The 14,972-nt window shown below is 45.1% G+C and overlaps 1 long non-coding RNA gene across 1 annotated transcript in view; it reads right to left on the bottom strand.

Moving 5' to 3' along the window:
- Positions 1-14,972, bottom strand: part of LOC146796793 (uncharacterized) — a 147,267-nt gene that overhangs the window by 32,285 nt on the left and 100,010 nt on the right. Inside the window, exon 3 of the long non-coding RNA XR_014969957.1 lies at positions 5,257-5,395. This is a non-coding gene — a long non-coding RNA (uncharacterized LOC146796793). The remainder of the gene's footprint in view (positions 1-5,256; positions 5,396-14,972) is intronic.

Consider the following 14,972-nt stretch of genomic DNA (forward strand, 5'->3'; position numbering starts at 1 on the left):
ATGTGCTATCTAGATTGGATTTCTTTAGGAGGGGCATAATAATTGTCTCCTTCCAACTCCAGGGATAAGATCCGGAGATGATCACTTTATTCATTAAATTAGAAAGCGGATGGGCTATAGTGCTGGCCCCCAAGTGAAGGACTGTCGGCGGGCAGGCCTCCCGAGGTGACCTGATTTTGTTTTCCACCATCTTTGGGGAGAGATGAATTTGTCTTATTTTTTCGGAATGAATGTTCCTTCTGTGTGACATCTCTACTGTTTGTAAGGAAAGGATGATCTAGGGACTTGGCATGACTGTGTTGCCATGTGTGTAAGAAAAGAGGAGGATGTAGTGACATAATCTACATGTGATGCACGGGTTTAGGGCTTATGCTGAAGAATTTGAGTGTGGATGCTGTGAGAATGGGATGGTGCATGGAGTCTTGTAATGATGGGTAAAGCCTGAGAGTTGAGTACAGTTGGAAGGAGGGGGGAATGAAGCCTTTTCAGTACCTGTATGCAGAATAATGACACAGAGCCATGGTTATGGCCACTGGAACTGGCCCAGGGCATGTGTGCCCGGCCCCTTTCATTTGCAGGGTCACTTGACCATTAACACCTGTGATGGATGGGTGTGGGGTGAGTATGGAGCCAGCCCTCGGGGAGTGGCTGGTGACATAGGGCATATGTTGGAACACTAGAACGTGTCCCACAGGACACTACATCCCACCCAAACTTTATTGAAAAGAAATAAACAAGTGCAACCTGTGGGAGAGAAGAAGCAACTAAAAGAAACACCACCGAGTCTCTTCAGGCAGTCCGCAGGACAATACAGGATCGGCAAATAGGTGCAGCTGGTTGCACCCGGCATCACTGCACGCACCCTTGGTTTTACCAGATGACTCTGGGAACAAGTGCAACGTGGATGAAGTAGAGGCTTCTCTATAATCCCCTGCCTGTGGTGTCACATTCTCTCTGTGCTGTTGTTTGATTCCGCCTGCGCTCATGGTGTTGGGGTGATTCAACAGTTCAAACTGTGGAATGCATCAGGAGTGGTGGAGCAGTCACCTGCAGAGAATTCTTTGATGGTGCCCTGGCTCCATGGGTGGCAACCCTCAAAGACGGAGGACTACATTGCGATGGATGGGAGTCTTCCTTGATGCTACTGGTAGCCATTGGTGGGGCAGCTTCAGACTTCTCTTTCATGCCAGAACTCCCTCACGTGGTAATTTCCTTGAGGTCCTGACTGCTGGGCTGCCAAAGGACTATATGGGGCCTCTGGTAGGCCGTGCGTAGGGGTCACTGAGGAACCACCATCAGGACCACATCCAAGTTGCTCATTTAGCCACAAAGGGTGGTTGTCTCAGGGTCAGTGTACTCTTGCTATCAGGACTCAGGTGCACAGGGATCTGCCAGATGGTCTTTGGATGACGAGTCTCCCTCCCCGACCTCAGTCTCTCCTGGTGCCTGTCGTGGAGCGGCTGCAGATTTATCTTTCGTGCTGAGATTCCCTCACATTGGAATTCCCTCAAGGCCCTTGCCCCTGGATTGCCACGGGCCTGCATGGGCTGTGCAGGTCTCACTTAGGCCTCACAAAGGGGTCACTGCGGAACTCCTATCAGAGCCACGTCCAAGTCACTTGTGCAACTCCAAGGGTGGATGGTACAATTGTTTCATATGCTTTCTTCAGCAAGTCTCAGGTGCACTGAGTCTGACAGACGGTTTATGGGTGGTCTGCATCCAACAGCGCCAGGGATACCTTGTTACTCTTCGGGTGTTTCGCAGGCATGGGGCTCCAGTCTGAATGTACAGTGCTCCTTAGGTGGTTCTAGTGATGCACTTGACAACAATGACACTCACTAATGACTGTCAGTGATTTTCCATGTGATGGTTCTATCACACACCTTTCTCTCCTCTTATTTCATCTTCTTCTTTGTTACGTGGTACTGTGGCCTTGTGCCACACTCTTCTGCTCATCACTGTTTCTTGTGACATGGCATTGTGCCACTCTCTTCTCCTCCTCTTTCATCTTCTTTGTGACGTGGCAATGTGACCTTTTGCCATGCTCTTCTCCTAGACTCTTCCACGACACGGCATCGTGCAACTCTTCTGACCAGACCTCTCGCTGTGGTGCTCCCTTCCCAGGGACCTCCCTGGTCAGGTCCTGCTCATAGGTCTGACTTTCTTCTTCTATCGTGGCCTCTCACAGGCCCGGTCATGAAAGTAGGACTTGATTCTTTCACATCCTGATGGACCTCTCACAGTTCCTGTCTCTCTCTCTCTCAGGGATCTGCTTGGTGCTCCGCTCCATGGGTGGAGGGTTGTGCCTCTTCCTTCCTCCGTTCTTCACTCGAGGGTGTAGTGCTTGCGCCTCGAGGCTACGCCATCACTGCACTTGGCCCAGCCTAAGTGCGGACGTGCTTGGCTGGGTCAATCATTCAGTGTGACCTGCGCAATGACCTGCCAAAGGTGACCATTTGCTACTGGGGTAGCCGACTGATGCAATCTCAGTGTTTCCACTTCTTCTCTTTCTCTGAGGGCTCTCTTATTTCAGAGGCTGTCATACAGCCTCTGTCTCTCTCTCTCTCTCCCTCCCTCTCCCTCTCTCCAGGTGGCCTCCTTTCTCAGGCCAATGCACCTTGAGCCTTCTCTAGCAGCCCGTGGCTAAATGACTTGAGCTGCTCGAATCCTTTTCTTCTTAGGCACTGCCTGTTCTCATGCTTTGCTGCTTAGAGTTCAGCTGCCTTCTAGTGTCACTTCCTTGGCTAGGTCAGCTTTGGGCTCTCAGGTGCAATGGGCAGGGGTTTAAAGTATCTTGCTGTGGTAAATTTGTGCTTCTTAGGGCTCTCCCTCTGCAGGGGTTTCCAGGCTCTCCCTTCCACACAATATGCAGTCACCAGGAGGGTGTGGACACTCTTGGTTAGTTAGTATCTCACTTCTATTTCACTGACAAATCAGTTCTTCTCCCTTGCTGGCAGTCGTTAGCTGCTAGGCGGGCATGCACTACCGTTGCTGCGGTGGACCAACCTTGTGCCTTGCTGTCCTTGGTGGGGTGCTAGTGCCACGCGTTTTGCCCTTCATATCATCTCTACCATACTGAGGTACCGGGCACTGTCACTGCAGTACAATCACTGCTAGAGGCAACAGGAGCTCTCCACTTGCTGTAGCGGCCTATGTCCACTAGAAGGCGCGTAGGACTTACGCTGCTATCTAGCTGGGCAGGCTCTTCCACTGACAGTCTCTGCTGCTGCTTGCTGTGAGTGGGGGCACTACAGGCTGTCTTCTCTCGGCGGCCGGGCTGATTGACACTATGCCGCAGCAGTCAGCTTCTTGAGGGCCATCGCAGTGGTAATCTTCTTCGGGCCACCTTCCTCACTGTCAGTCAGCTTCTTTGGGCAGCGAGACAACAGGTGGCATGCAGCAGCCACTTCCGCAGGCATCAGTCATGCACCAGAGGGCGATTCTCCCTCCTTTCTCCCAGGGACGGCTGACAGAAGGCGGGGCTGCTGAAGGGCACTTTAGCACGTAGGGGGCACCTGGGGATCAGATGTGTATGGCAGCGTGTGCGAGCCTTACTTCTTTTTAGATGTGCCCCCTCTTCTCACTGGTGGGAGCTTCGCAGACTTCAACATCTGTGCAGGCGACTTTCTGCCCATGCAAGCACTGCCAGAACGGGGGAGGCCTCTCGCCTCTTACAGTGGGATTGGCAGCGTAGAGCCACCTCGAGCATGAGGGTAGCTGTGACGCTTCCCCCTGTTGCATATTTCCACTGACCTCATGCTGCAGGGCTGGTCACTACGGCTGCTGGGGCCTCACTGGAGGATGCTGATATGTGCACTGGGTGGCCGTCTTCTCGCCCTGCATCCATCGACACCTACCTGGCAGTAGGTGCAGGGGTGGGCCTTAGACTCTGGCCACTCTTCCCCCAATGACAATCTGAAATGTTGCTGCCAGCTGACACATGGGAACGGACCCGCTCGTCGCCATTGTGGTAGCTTGGGCCCTGACCAGTGACACCTATGATGGATGGGTGTGGGGTGAGAACAGAGGCAGTGTTCCGGGAGCGGCTGATGACATAGGTCATATGTCGGAACACTAGAACATGTCCCGCGGGACACTACAGTACCTATCAGGGTTTGGCTTTAACCAAATCCCTAACATGGAACAAAGAACTTACCTCCTACCTGAGGGGCTGCAGACTCTCGTGTGGAGACTTTGTCCTCCAACTACAACAGTCTTAAAAAAAAGTATGTATTTAATAGGCCTGGAAGAGGGGCAACTCGACAAACAGGGCCTACACACCACTATTAGCCCATTGACCTTTCAAACATCAACAGACGTTGTTGTCTGATTGGACAGATGACGCTGTCTGCAATGCGTCACGCCTTACACAGCGTTCAGCGCTGACACTTCCTTCTCTGCTTCAGTTACATTGCCATGAACATTATCGGCTAGAGCCGAAAGGTTAATAATGTTTTATCCCGAGCCATTTCACTTAAACACCAGAAACAACCAACATGTGCCTAGGGCGGGGGGGTGGGGTGAGCCTTGGCTGCCATTGCAAATCTCGCCAAAGCTAGTTTAATGTCCCCCCGCTCATGCACAGCGGCAGCGGCGGCTTCTGCAGCCATTTACACGCCGCGGACAGACGCTGCCGCAGCTCCAGGCCCGCTCCACTGACCTCCATTATACACCTTGGCTTGTGAAATTGATTGTGGTGGAAAGATCCTTACTGGAATAAAATGAGCTTCTCAGATAGCGCCACAGAAATAAATCTCTGTTGTTCCACTGCCCCCGGGGAGCAGCGGGATCACTCCGGGTTCAGGGCTGCAGATATTACTCACTGTCAAAATACAGGTGACTCTGTTAAAATGATTGTCAAGTTTTGTGACACCAGGGGCACCAGGCAGACCTCCACAACCTCTCCCGGTGGGGGGATGCCTTGAAATCCCACCGCAATGATGTGACACCTCTTTCATAAGAGGATCAATAGGACAACAGTCTCATCTCTTCTTAGACAACAAAGTCCAATTTCAGTGTCAGGTAAAGGTCATCTTAACTTGTTAGAATAAATTACATAATATTCCATTAATAAGGGGGAGTGGGACTGCATGGCCACATACAAGATCTGAGAGGTTTATTGGTGGGGGCTAAACCCACCTTAAAGGGGCCATTGGGTGTTTTAGGTCACAATAGATCTCGAAACCTAAGCTGACATCATCAAACAAACATACTAAAACCTCTATTGATGGTGATTGTTAGAGATGCAGGACTTACCAAACAGGTGTTTTTTCTCTGTACACTTTATAGTCCCTTTAAATGCAGAGGGGGCATACAACATTAGCTAAACTCGTTCAGGATATGCAGGTCTTTCATGACATCAAGGGTTTTCTTAAGAGTTATCCAGTCTCCACTCCTGAAATCCATGTAAATAAATAAATGTTAATGTAATGCATTGATGTCGCTGTTCTTGAGGACTTGAACAGATGCTGTTTCAACAATCCTGGTGGAAATAAAATAATTATTGGGCAGCCCCTTGAGGTAGGTGATTAACATTGGGCAGGGCTAAGATGGAGTCACCCGCAGAAACAGCGAATGCTCATCCCATAGTAATAAAGAAGTAAATTAGCAAGAAATCTCACACGAAATTTGGTCACTTGGAAAACATGCCTCTATGAATACCGAAAAAAATCACATGCTCCTTCTCACATACAGCCATAAACGGACATATTCCGCCAAAAAAATATCTTCAAATAGATACAAAAGGAGTGCGATAAGCAAAACACTCCACACACGCCCACTGGTACATACCAAAATGGACTAGACAAAGGTGTAGAGGCTACAGAATTCAGTCAAACAAGTGCGAGAATTCCCAGCATAACAAAGACAAACAGCATGGACATGCAAAATCAGGACTGAATGTGGTGCTTTCGAAACCGGACCATCAAAACAGAGATGATGGACTGTGAATACACTAACACGGAATGGGGCAAATAGGTCAACCCACCACTTGGTCTGGCTGCAATTAGAGATCAAACCATGGATGGAGCAACAAAAAGCCACTCAAGCCCACCAATGGCAAATCACCCAAATAAACCAAACATACTCAGCATAATCATGCCATGACTAATTTCTCTACCCCTTCTTTGAGGACAGCAACCAAGAAACTGGAAAACACAACTACCAGGCAATGTATAATCGCAATAAAACTAACCACCCATAAGGGCACAAGGAGGGTGTTTTACCATTACCCAGATGTTCAGCATGTCCAGCTTGATTGAAAACTTGGGGGCATATATACAATAAACTGGCGGAGCGCGTGCAGTTCCAGAATTGCTAAGGCCGTGCTCCGTCATTTAAAAAATGCAGGGATGCACCGTATTCACAAGAATGCGGCGAACCCCTACATTTCCCTAGCACTGGCACTAAATTCAGCTGACTAGCGCCAACACAGACACCTTGGCACCATAGTGCCAGGGTGCCAAAAGTGCCAGGCTGCCTACTTTGCAGGGACTGATTGTTCATGTGCAGGAAGGCACACAATCCATAATGGTGATTGGTAACTTCTATGTGTGCTGCTTTGTGCGGCACACATAGAAGTTGCAACTCGTCCTTTTTAAATGATTGTTTATGTGCAAGAAGGGAAACCTTTGTGCCCATGAACAATCACTAATGGGGATTTGCTGTTTCCGTGTGTGTTGCAGAATGCAGCACACTTAAAAACAGCAAAAACAAGGAGATATTAATAATTTCTCCTCGTTTCGCCAGGTTAAGATCGGGTTTTCTCTTGTCTTTTTTCTGGCACTGCCCCATTTTTACGCCACCCTTGTAAATAGAGGACAGCGTCAAAAGCAATGGCTGTTGTGGCAGAACGCCTACCGCAATACCCAATGCCCTCCCTTTTCCCACTAAGTGCTGTGTAAAAAGGGGCCTTAGGTACATGGTGGCTTAACGCCGCCTTGTAAATAAGGCGAAGGAGTTATTGCCACTAGAACGCAATAAAAAGTGACGTTCTGGTTGCGATAACCCTTTGTAAATATGCCCTTAAATATATGCACAAAAAAAACAAGTTTCACGAACATTAGCTGCTCATGTTCTGGTTGTTCACATTGTTCCCGTGCTCCTCGATGACATTTTTACCCGATCGATTTTTAATTTTGTGACGAGGGACAATAGTGAAATTTCCCATAATTCACATAACAAGCTTAACGTACAATGCTGGAAATGAGGTGTGAATAAGCCGGCCTAACAAAAACCACCTGGCACTAACATATACTGAACCAGCCGCGGCCCGTGGAGGGAGTTCCGTGGGGCAGTAAGGCGGGGCGGGGGAGGGGCAGGGTGGGGGGTTCTAAAAACCGGAATATGGATAATTGCAGGTAAGTAAACAATTAAATAAATAAAACTAATTTCGTAGCGCGCGCTGCATCGCAAAATGCGACGCAGCACGCGCTACGAAATTCGTTTTATTTATTTAATTGTTTACTTACCTGCAATTATCCATATTCCGGTTTTTAGAACCCGCCACCCTGCCCCTCCCCCGCCCCGCTTTACCGCCCCACGGAACTCCCTACACGGGCCGCGGCTGAAAAGGAGGCACAGTATTATAAAGTAATTGCCTAAAATCACACATTTTGATCAAGCAGGAAACAAAGAACTGAGCTCAGACCTTAACACTTCAGAAAAGGGAATTAGATGTATTAGCAAAAGAAAGATTGGAGATTCCACAGGACATGTATTCACTGAGACAAGAGTGAAGTACTGAGCATGGCTAGACACAGACTTTCATCCCAAGATCACACGTGTGACTGGGGCATTTTTTGTATTTTGATTTTCCCTTTATGGAGGTGAAGTGGCAATTCAGATGGGCTGATCTTGAAGACACTGTGGAGTACTGTGAAAGTGTTTGGAGAGGGATGTATGTTATTGATCTTTCACAATTGTCTGATCATACAGAAGACTGTTTGAAAAATCATTAGCTTAACATCTTTTACTGAGCACTTTCACAGCACTCCAGGGCATCTTCACTCTCAGCCCATTTCAGCAACCCCCATCCCAGGGGGCACTCAAGAATGTAAAAGGACAAGGGAGCAGTAATGGCCAGGGCCTCCTCTGCTGCTTCTGGGAGAGGAAGGGTGGGTCTTTGAGAGTGGAGAGTATGGATGCTAGGCAGAAGGCACATTTTTGCTTTAAGAGTCCAAGTGGCCCTTGGCTTTTGCTATACTCAAACCTTCAAAGGCTAGCCCAAATACGCCACCAACAGACAAACCCTTTTGAGATGTGATTAATGATGTCATTTGAAGTGTCATCCTTGATGTCATCAATGATGTCATTTATCATGTCACAGGTGATGCAATATGTGGGGTCATAAGCAGTGCATGGAAGGGGCACAATATTTTAGGGTACGCATTTTTGGGGTAAAAAGTGCAGTTGATGAGTATATACAGATTGATCAAATATGTTTCCTAAGCTATTAACAAACTTGATTAACATTTTCCCCATGAGGAAGAGGATTGATTGCACCTCAAAATGAATTTGGGATACATCTTGAAGTAATGACATAGAAGAAGGTCCACTGTGACGAAAGAACATTATGAAAATAGAAATTATAAATATGTTGAAATAAAGGTGTGGGATTACACACATTCATGTGCCAAGATTTATAGGACCTTCCTAATCCTCCTGAAGTATTCATGTAGTAGGAGAGGTTGTAGAGTGTCAACCATCCTTCCGTTTGGATGATGGAGTTAGTCACTTTGTAAATTCGTGTCTCCAGAGGTCCCAATGGCGAGCAGTCAAGGCTTTTTTCAGGCGATAACAAAGGGGTCTGAAGTCAAATACAGTAATTGGACTAGATAAACTCAATATCCAGCGGAGATATATCTTTTAAAAGGGTTTAATTTAGAGTAGGGGTGTAGGAAAAGGCCTGTTTTTTAATGATAACCCTAATTTTTGTGGACTGATGCTGTTGTTTTTTAGACTCTATGCACAGGGACTCTGCTAACGAGGACCCAGTGTATATGCTCTGACCCCTAAAGCAATGTCCGTAGAAGAAAACAGGATGCTTTTGAAGAGAAAAGTTTCCATTTTTGTTTGTTTAAGAGGAGGCAGTGAACCTGTGGACCACTACCTCCTCTTACAAAGTGGAATGGGTTCCCAGGAGATCCCCTTCCCTTTTGAGAATGAGTTACCACATCCTTTGAGGTGTCAGTAAAATATCAATGTTTTGTGGTCAGATTCGGGTTGCAAAACATTGATACATAGCATAGTGGTTGGATATTTTGAAGGGACACCTACAACATGTTCCTTCCTAATACCATATCGGTATCCATTTCTAAACACATTTAACGATTCAGAACACTTTTCCAATTGCTAAATGTGTTTAACACTTAGAAAAAGAGTTTTAGCAGTCAGAAACCATCTGATTTACTGATTCAGAGGGTTTGCGAAGTCTAAACCCCTTTGTACATCTGGCCATTGGAAGCATGGTAAAACCTCTGATTGCGATGAACCGGGGTGATGAGTCTGATCCATGCTCCATGGCGGCCAGCCGCAAATTGTGCCTGGGTCTCAATCCACCATGACCAGTTGACCCCTATTGGCGATTAACACTTTTTGGTGCTATTTCTATTCAAAACTTCGAAAATTCATATTTCCCGGTGTCCGTGCTGCATTTTAGTCGTTTTGTGCCATTTGGGTGATTACATTATTCTCTGATTTTATAAATTAGACTGCTCTGTGCTGTAACTTCCAGTGAGTGTGCTCAGGTTTAAAACACCGAAACCTTATAAGACCTAACGTGATAGTGACATTATTACTTCTGGTGGACTCCCATCCACCCCAACTAATAGTACACTTTTTCACAAGAGGGTCATGGTAGTAAACCCAAAAATGAGCTCAGAGACTCATAATTCCCCTGAAAGTTCCAGAATGCAAACAAAAAACACAGGATTGAATGAGCTTCTAGAATATGCACGGATGTGCTTCCCAGAGCAATATTCACACAATTTTAACATAAATTACCCATCAAGGAAATGAGTGGAAGTACCAGGCTGTGGTCAGTATCCTGGTGACCAAGTTGAACCAGCAGTGAATAATAATTAATGATAAAATATTATTCTGTCAATCACACACCTCAGCTTCCTAACTTCCTAACTCCAAAGACGGAGACGTCCTAGTGTTAGGCAGGGGCACCTGATTTCGGCAGCTCTGCTAATTGCACAATGGTCTCGCATTTTCAATCTGTCTTTTTAATTTGTGAAGCTTAAAATTAATTAAAGTGGATGTTCTGAGCGGGCAACCATGGCTTAAGAAAGGCGCACGAGGTGTGTTGTGCTACCTCAGATACCCTTCTCTGCCAGTGATTTAATTGTAAATTAGAGAAAGATACAATAGGTGGAGAGAGAGAGTGCAACAGGCAGATCACTCTCCCTCCAGGATCAGGAGACTGATTGATGAGCTCTCTGCAACAGGTCCGTGTTAGTGGGAGTGCAATGCTTATCTTGTATCTCTGGCCGTTTAATGTTGTGCCACAAATTCTGAGTTTTTCTTTATCCCTGGACTCTTCTGGTGCTGTTGTGGGAGGTCATGGCCATGAAGGCTTGCTGGATAACTCAATGCAGGACCTGCAGAAAGCTGGGTCTGGTGGCTTAGTGGACTAATGCATCCATTGTAGGGGCCTCTGTTCGACTTCATGGTCGCAGGTTCAAATCTTGGTGGATCCACTGAGCCTTTCATCTTTCTGAATTTTATGAAATGAGTATCATTGGGTTGGGTAACAATAAACAACTGGTGCTCAGCGCCAATATATACTTCTGGGTGGAAGATCATTCTCCTACCTGGCAGCCAAAACATGGAACTCCCTCCCCGCACACCTACGACTGACCCAGGACCATCTCGCCTTCAGGAAACACCTCAAGACCTGGCTATTCGAGCAATAGCGCCCCCCCCCCCCCTCAGAGCCTTGAGACCCTCACGGGTGAGTAGCACGCTCTATAAATGTATTGATTGATTGATTGATTGAGTGTGCACTTAGATATTTTGGCACCCCCGTCACCATACCTTTGTTCAAGGGCTATATGAGTGACATTCCTAGACGTGAGCACCGCAGGCGATTGGGTGTGAGGCATATGCAGGGAATGCACACACATTGCACCAGTATTAATGACAACATTCCCTCGTCTGTTTGGGCTTGAGCCCAATGCCGCAGTTTGGTCATTGCAAACATGCAACAGTGTGAGTGCGCTTACACTGCAGGGAGGTCCAGGTTCACAAACAGGGCCTCTGTGTAGGGGGGGAGTTGGGGGTAAAACATGAATCTGGCAGGTGAGACCTAAACATAAGTATCTTTGCATTCTGTTGCAAAAATCGATCGATCTAGAGTGCCATGAGTGTCTCTGGATAGTCTTGGAAAGATTGTTTCATTAATCAAACAGAATAAACCCCATAGAGAAATTAAATTTATACCAGTCACTGCCTCACTACAACAAGCCTTTCAACTACATGAACCAATTAAAACAAATAATACTACTCAAGTACCTTACTTTCGACTCGTGCGGCATAAGATGCATGGTCTAAACACTGTCTCAGCCCCACTTGACTGCCCACAGAGTGGCACAGTCCTGACAGTCTAATCCTACTATACATGGTCACTTTTGAGTCATGGCACAACCAACCACACAGATGCTTGGTCAGGATAACTCAAGGCCTGGTAAAACTGAGACTTCAGCCCCCTCCTCACACTAAAGCATGTAGATGTGGAGTTAGGAATATTAAACCTATGTATACTCACCTTGATGTTATAGTGATTCTGGAGTCGGTTTATTTTGGTTGATAAAACCGTGGTATTTGGAGATGCAACCATTCAAGATGTTGTTACTCATACTAATATTGTAGTTTGTGGCTCTTGAAACACGAAGCCACACTCCTGAAAGATTACTTTGTCAGAATGGCTCAGACTGAAGCATTTCAGATCATCCTTATGCATTCAAAAGAAATCATTTCACAATCTCTTAGAAGGCATAACTCAATCATGTACAAAAAGGAAATCATCTCAAAAGGAAAAAAAACATGTGGGTGTTGACCATTTGGTTGATGTGTAGTCAATATATATTGGTTCACTATATTTATTGACCTGGTGCTCTATACTTAATATGTGAAAAAGTGATCTTGCAGTGCATCAAGATGCAAAGGTGAATACATGTACAATCATTTGCAAATCTTGAACATTTTGGCCATAATTTTCAAAGTGAATTCTCTTAAAAGTAGGCTCTGTCCATTTCTCCACAATGGTTTTAAGGTACAGGCCAAAAGTCAAGCCGTTGACATTTCAGCCATCTCAGACGTCATGCGTCATATACACATCAAAATGGGTCTTCATCAGGACTGTCATTAGAGCAACCTGCATATTAAAGTAATATAATATCAGACCCCAGGCCTCAGCCTTTAGGTGCGAGGTATCTTAATAGTTATGTCCAGGATGCGCTTCACCTGGAGCAGAAATAATAGTGAAAAAGATGGCTTTGCGTGCTCGTCAGTACTTCGGACATGGCTTCAAACGATAGCTTCTACCTATGAAGACCTGTTATGGTGTGGATATGGTGCATGTCTTCAGAGAGGATCGAAACGTCGATAGTTTTACTTTTGGCCTGTACCTTAAAACCAATGGGGCAGCTAAGGAGAAATAGACTGACCCTACCTATGAGAGACTTTTCTTTCAAATATATGGCCATGCTGTTCAAGTCTTGTAAATGATGGTAGATGGATTGTATAGTCACCTTTTTATCTAGGTTCACTTCACAACCACCTTTGTTCAAATATCACATATAGAGCACTGCGTCAATTAATATCGTCAACCATTGCTGTCTGATTACAATATATATTGACTACACATCAACTGAGTGGTCCAGACCCACAGGTTTTTGTTTCTTTTTTTTTGATGATTTCCTTTTTGTAGATGATTGGACCATGATGTAAGGAATTGTGAAACCCTTACATTTGAATGCATAAGGATGCTCTTAAATACCTCTGGGTGAACCATTATGACAACGTTATGTATGATACCCAGGTTCTGAGGAATATAGAGTTACCTCATTGAGATTTAACACACTCAAAACAAGCAAGCTGCATTCAGTTTTAGAGATTTCCAAACCATTTTAAACGGTACACATCATTTCTCCAATTCAGACAGCAACTAACGACTCTGTTGACAGTCTTTCACAACGGAAGATCCCATAGGAATACCTGCTTACCTTAGTTCTTGACAGTATTTACGTGTTCCCACTCATTCACTTGTTCAAAGCCTCAGGAGATGGACATCTAAATTTACACAGACAGCATGAATCTCTTCCCAGACTTCTCAGAAAATACAACATCCAAACAAAATGACACCAATCTAGAAAAATTGATGCATTCTTGAAAGAAATTTGATCAGATATGCCACACACAACATCTCACTTTTCAAAGTGTTTGTCTAAGTGCATATTAGACCTACACCTGGGGAATTGGAGATAGTTAGGCCTGGTTAACATTTCAATTACACTGCCATTATTTAGGTAATTTTGGGAATTTTGCGTAAAACATTTTACGTGAAATTCCCCAAATTACTCCATTATGCCACATAATATTGTGCCATTCACTTTAAAAATGTACTTCAAACATGAACTTTATGCTGGAAATTTACCACAGACTCACAGGAACAACAGCACACATTTGGTTGTTGTTCACTGTGCTTTTATTTAAATGCATCCTCATGCCACATATTGATTCGAGGCTGCATTATGAGGTACAAAGTGACCAATTTGTATTTTGCATGAATAACCAGAATTTCTCTTAATGTTGCTAATATTTCACATAATTATGCAAAAACCAAATTACATAAATTGTGCACACCATTAGAAAGGGTACAACTGACACATTATTCCAAAGCACTATAAGGCCAGAGCAAAGGCGAATATAGCTCCCTACAACGCATGCGATTTGATCGCATGCCATTACGACGGGAGCTGGACTTAGGAATAGTATTATTTACTATTCATACTCCAGTTTGCGCAACAGCAGGGAAGGTGTTGGATTTTAAATCCAATACCAGTGCGCCCCCTACTGCAAGTCGCTGTAATGACTTGCGATGTAATGGTATTGCGTGCTAACAACGCGGTCGTTGTAACAACCGCGTTGTAATGGCATTGCGTTGTGGAGAAAGCATTGTACACGCTGTTTCCCGCAATGGCAGACCTATGCTCTCAAGATCCAGATAATGTAATATATCACAACATTATTCACAGAGGCCTGGGTGATCTCAGAGTGACAACAGAGGAGTTGTGGAGAAATCCTACACCAATCAGACCAAAATAGATTCAGTTCTAAACTAATGGCCATTCACAAAGATTTGTAAATGCCTTTCCCACTCTTTTCAGAGCATGTACATAACCACTAACGTTTGGGCAAGGGTCACTGTATGGTAATGCGTCCTCACCATAGATGACCACTAAAAAGTGAAGTAAGTACATGTGAAATTAAGAGTAGTAAATATAGTCTTAGCTGTATATACTTTTCTTGTACATATGGTACTAGGTGATGTAGTCTATGAAACATTTTTGTAGGCCAAGATTATTGACCTCGATCAAGCAACATTTAATTCCTTTCACCCCAAAAAAAGTCCCAGGTATAGATTCAGCTGAAATAGTGCATTATTTACTAGTTTTCCAAAGGAACAAGTGAGAGTAAGTGACACACTGGAGGGGATTTTTTTTAAACTTTAAAAGGGAAAGTTACAATTATAAGAGAAATATTACAAAATTACAAAATGCTTAGTCAATACACAAGTTATACCTCCTGAGTTTTCGGAAAATAGCTGTGTAAGAAATGAGAACACCATTTAGAGAAGCACAAGGCTGTGCATCGTGCACAACAGGCTTTTCAAGTGCGAGCGTCGCAATGACATCATTGGCAGGTGACTCTTTGTGAATCAGGTGCTAATCGGTTTTAAATTGTTA

The sequence above is a fragment of the Triturus cristatus genome, chromosome 10, assembly GCF_964204655.1.
Source record: "Triturus cristatus chromosome 10, aTriCri1.1, whole genome shotgun sequence".
Taxonomy (NCBI): Eukaryota; Metazoa; Chordata; class Amphibia; order Caudata; family Salamandridae; genus Triturus; species Triturus cristatus.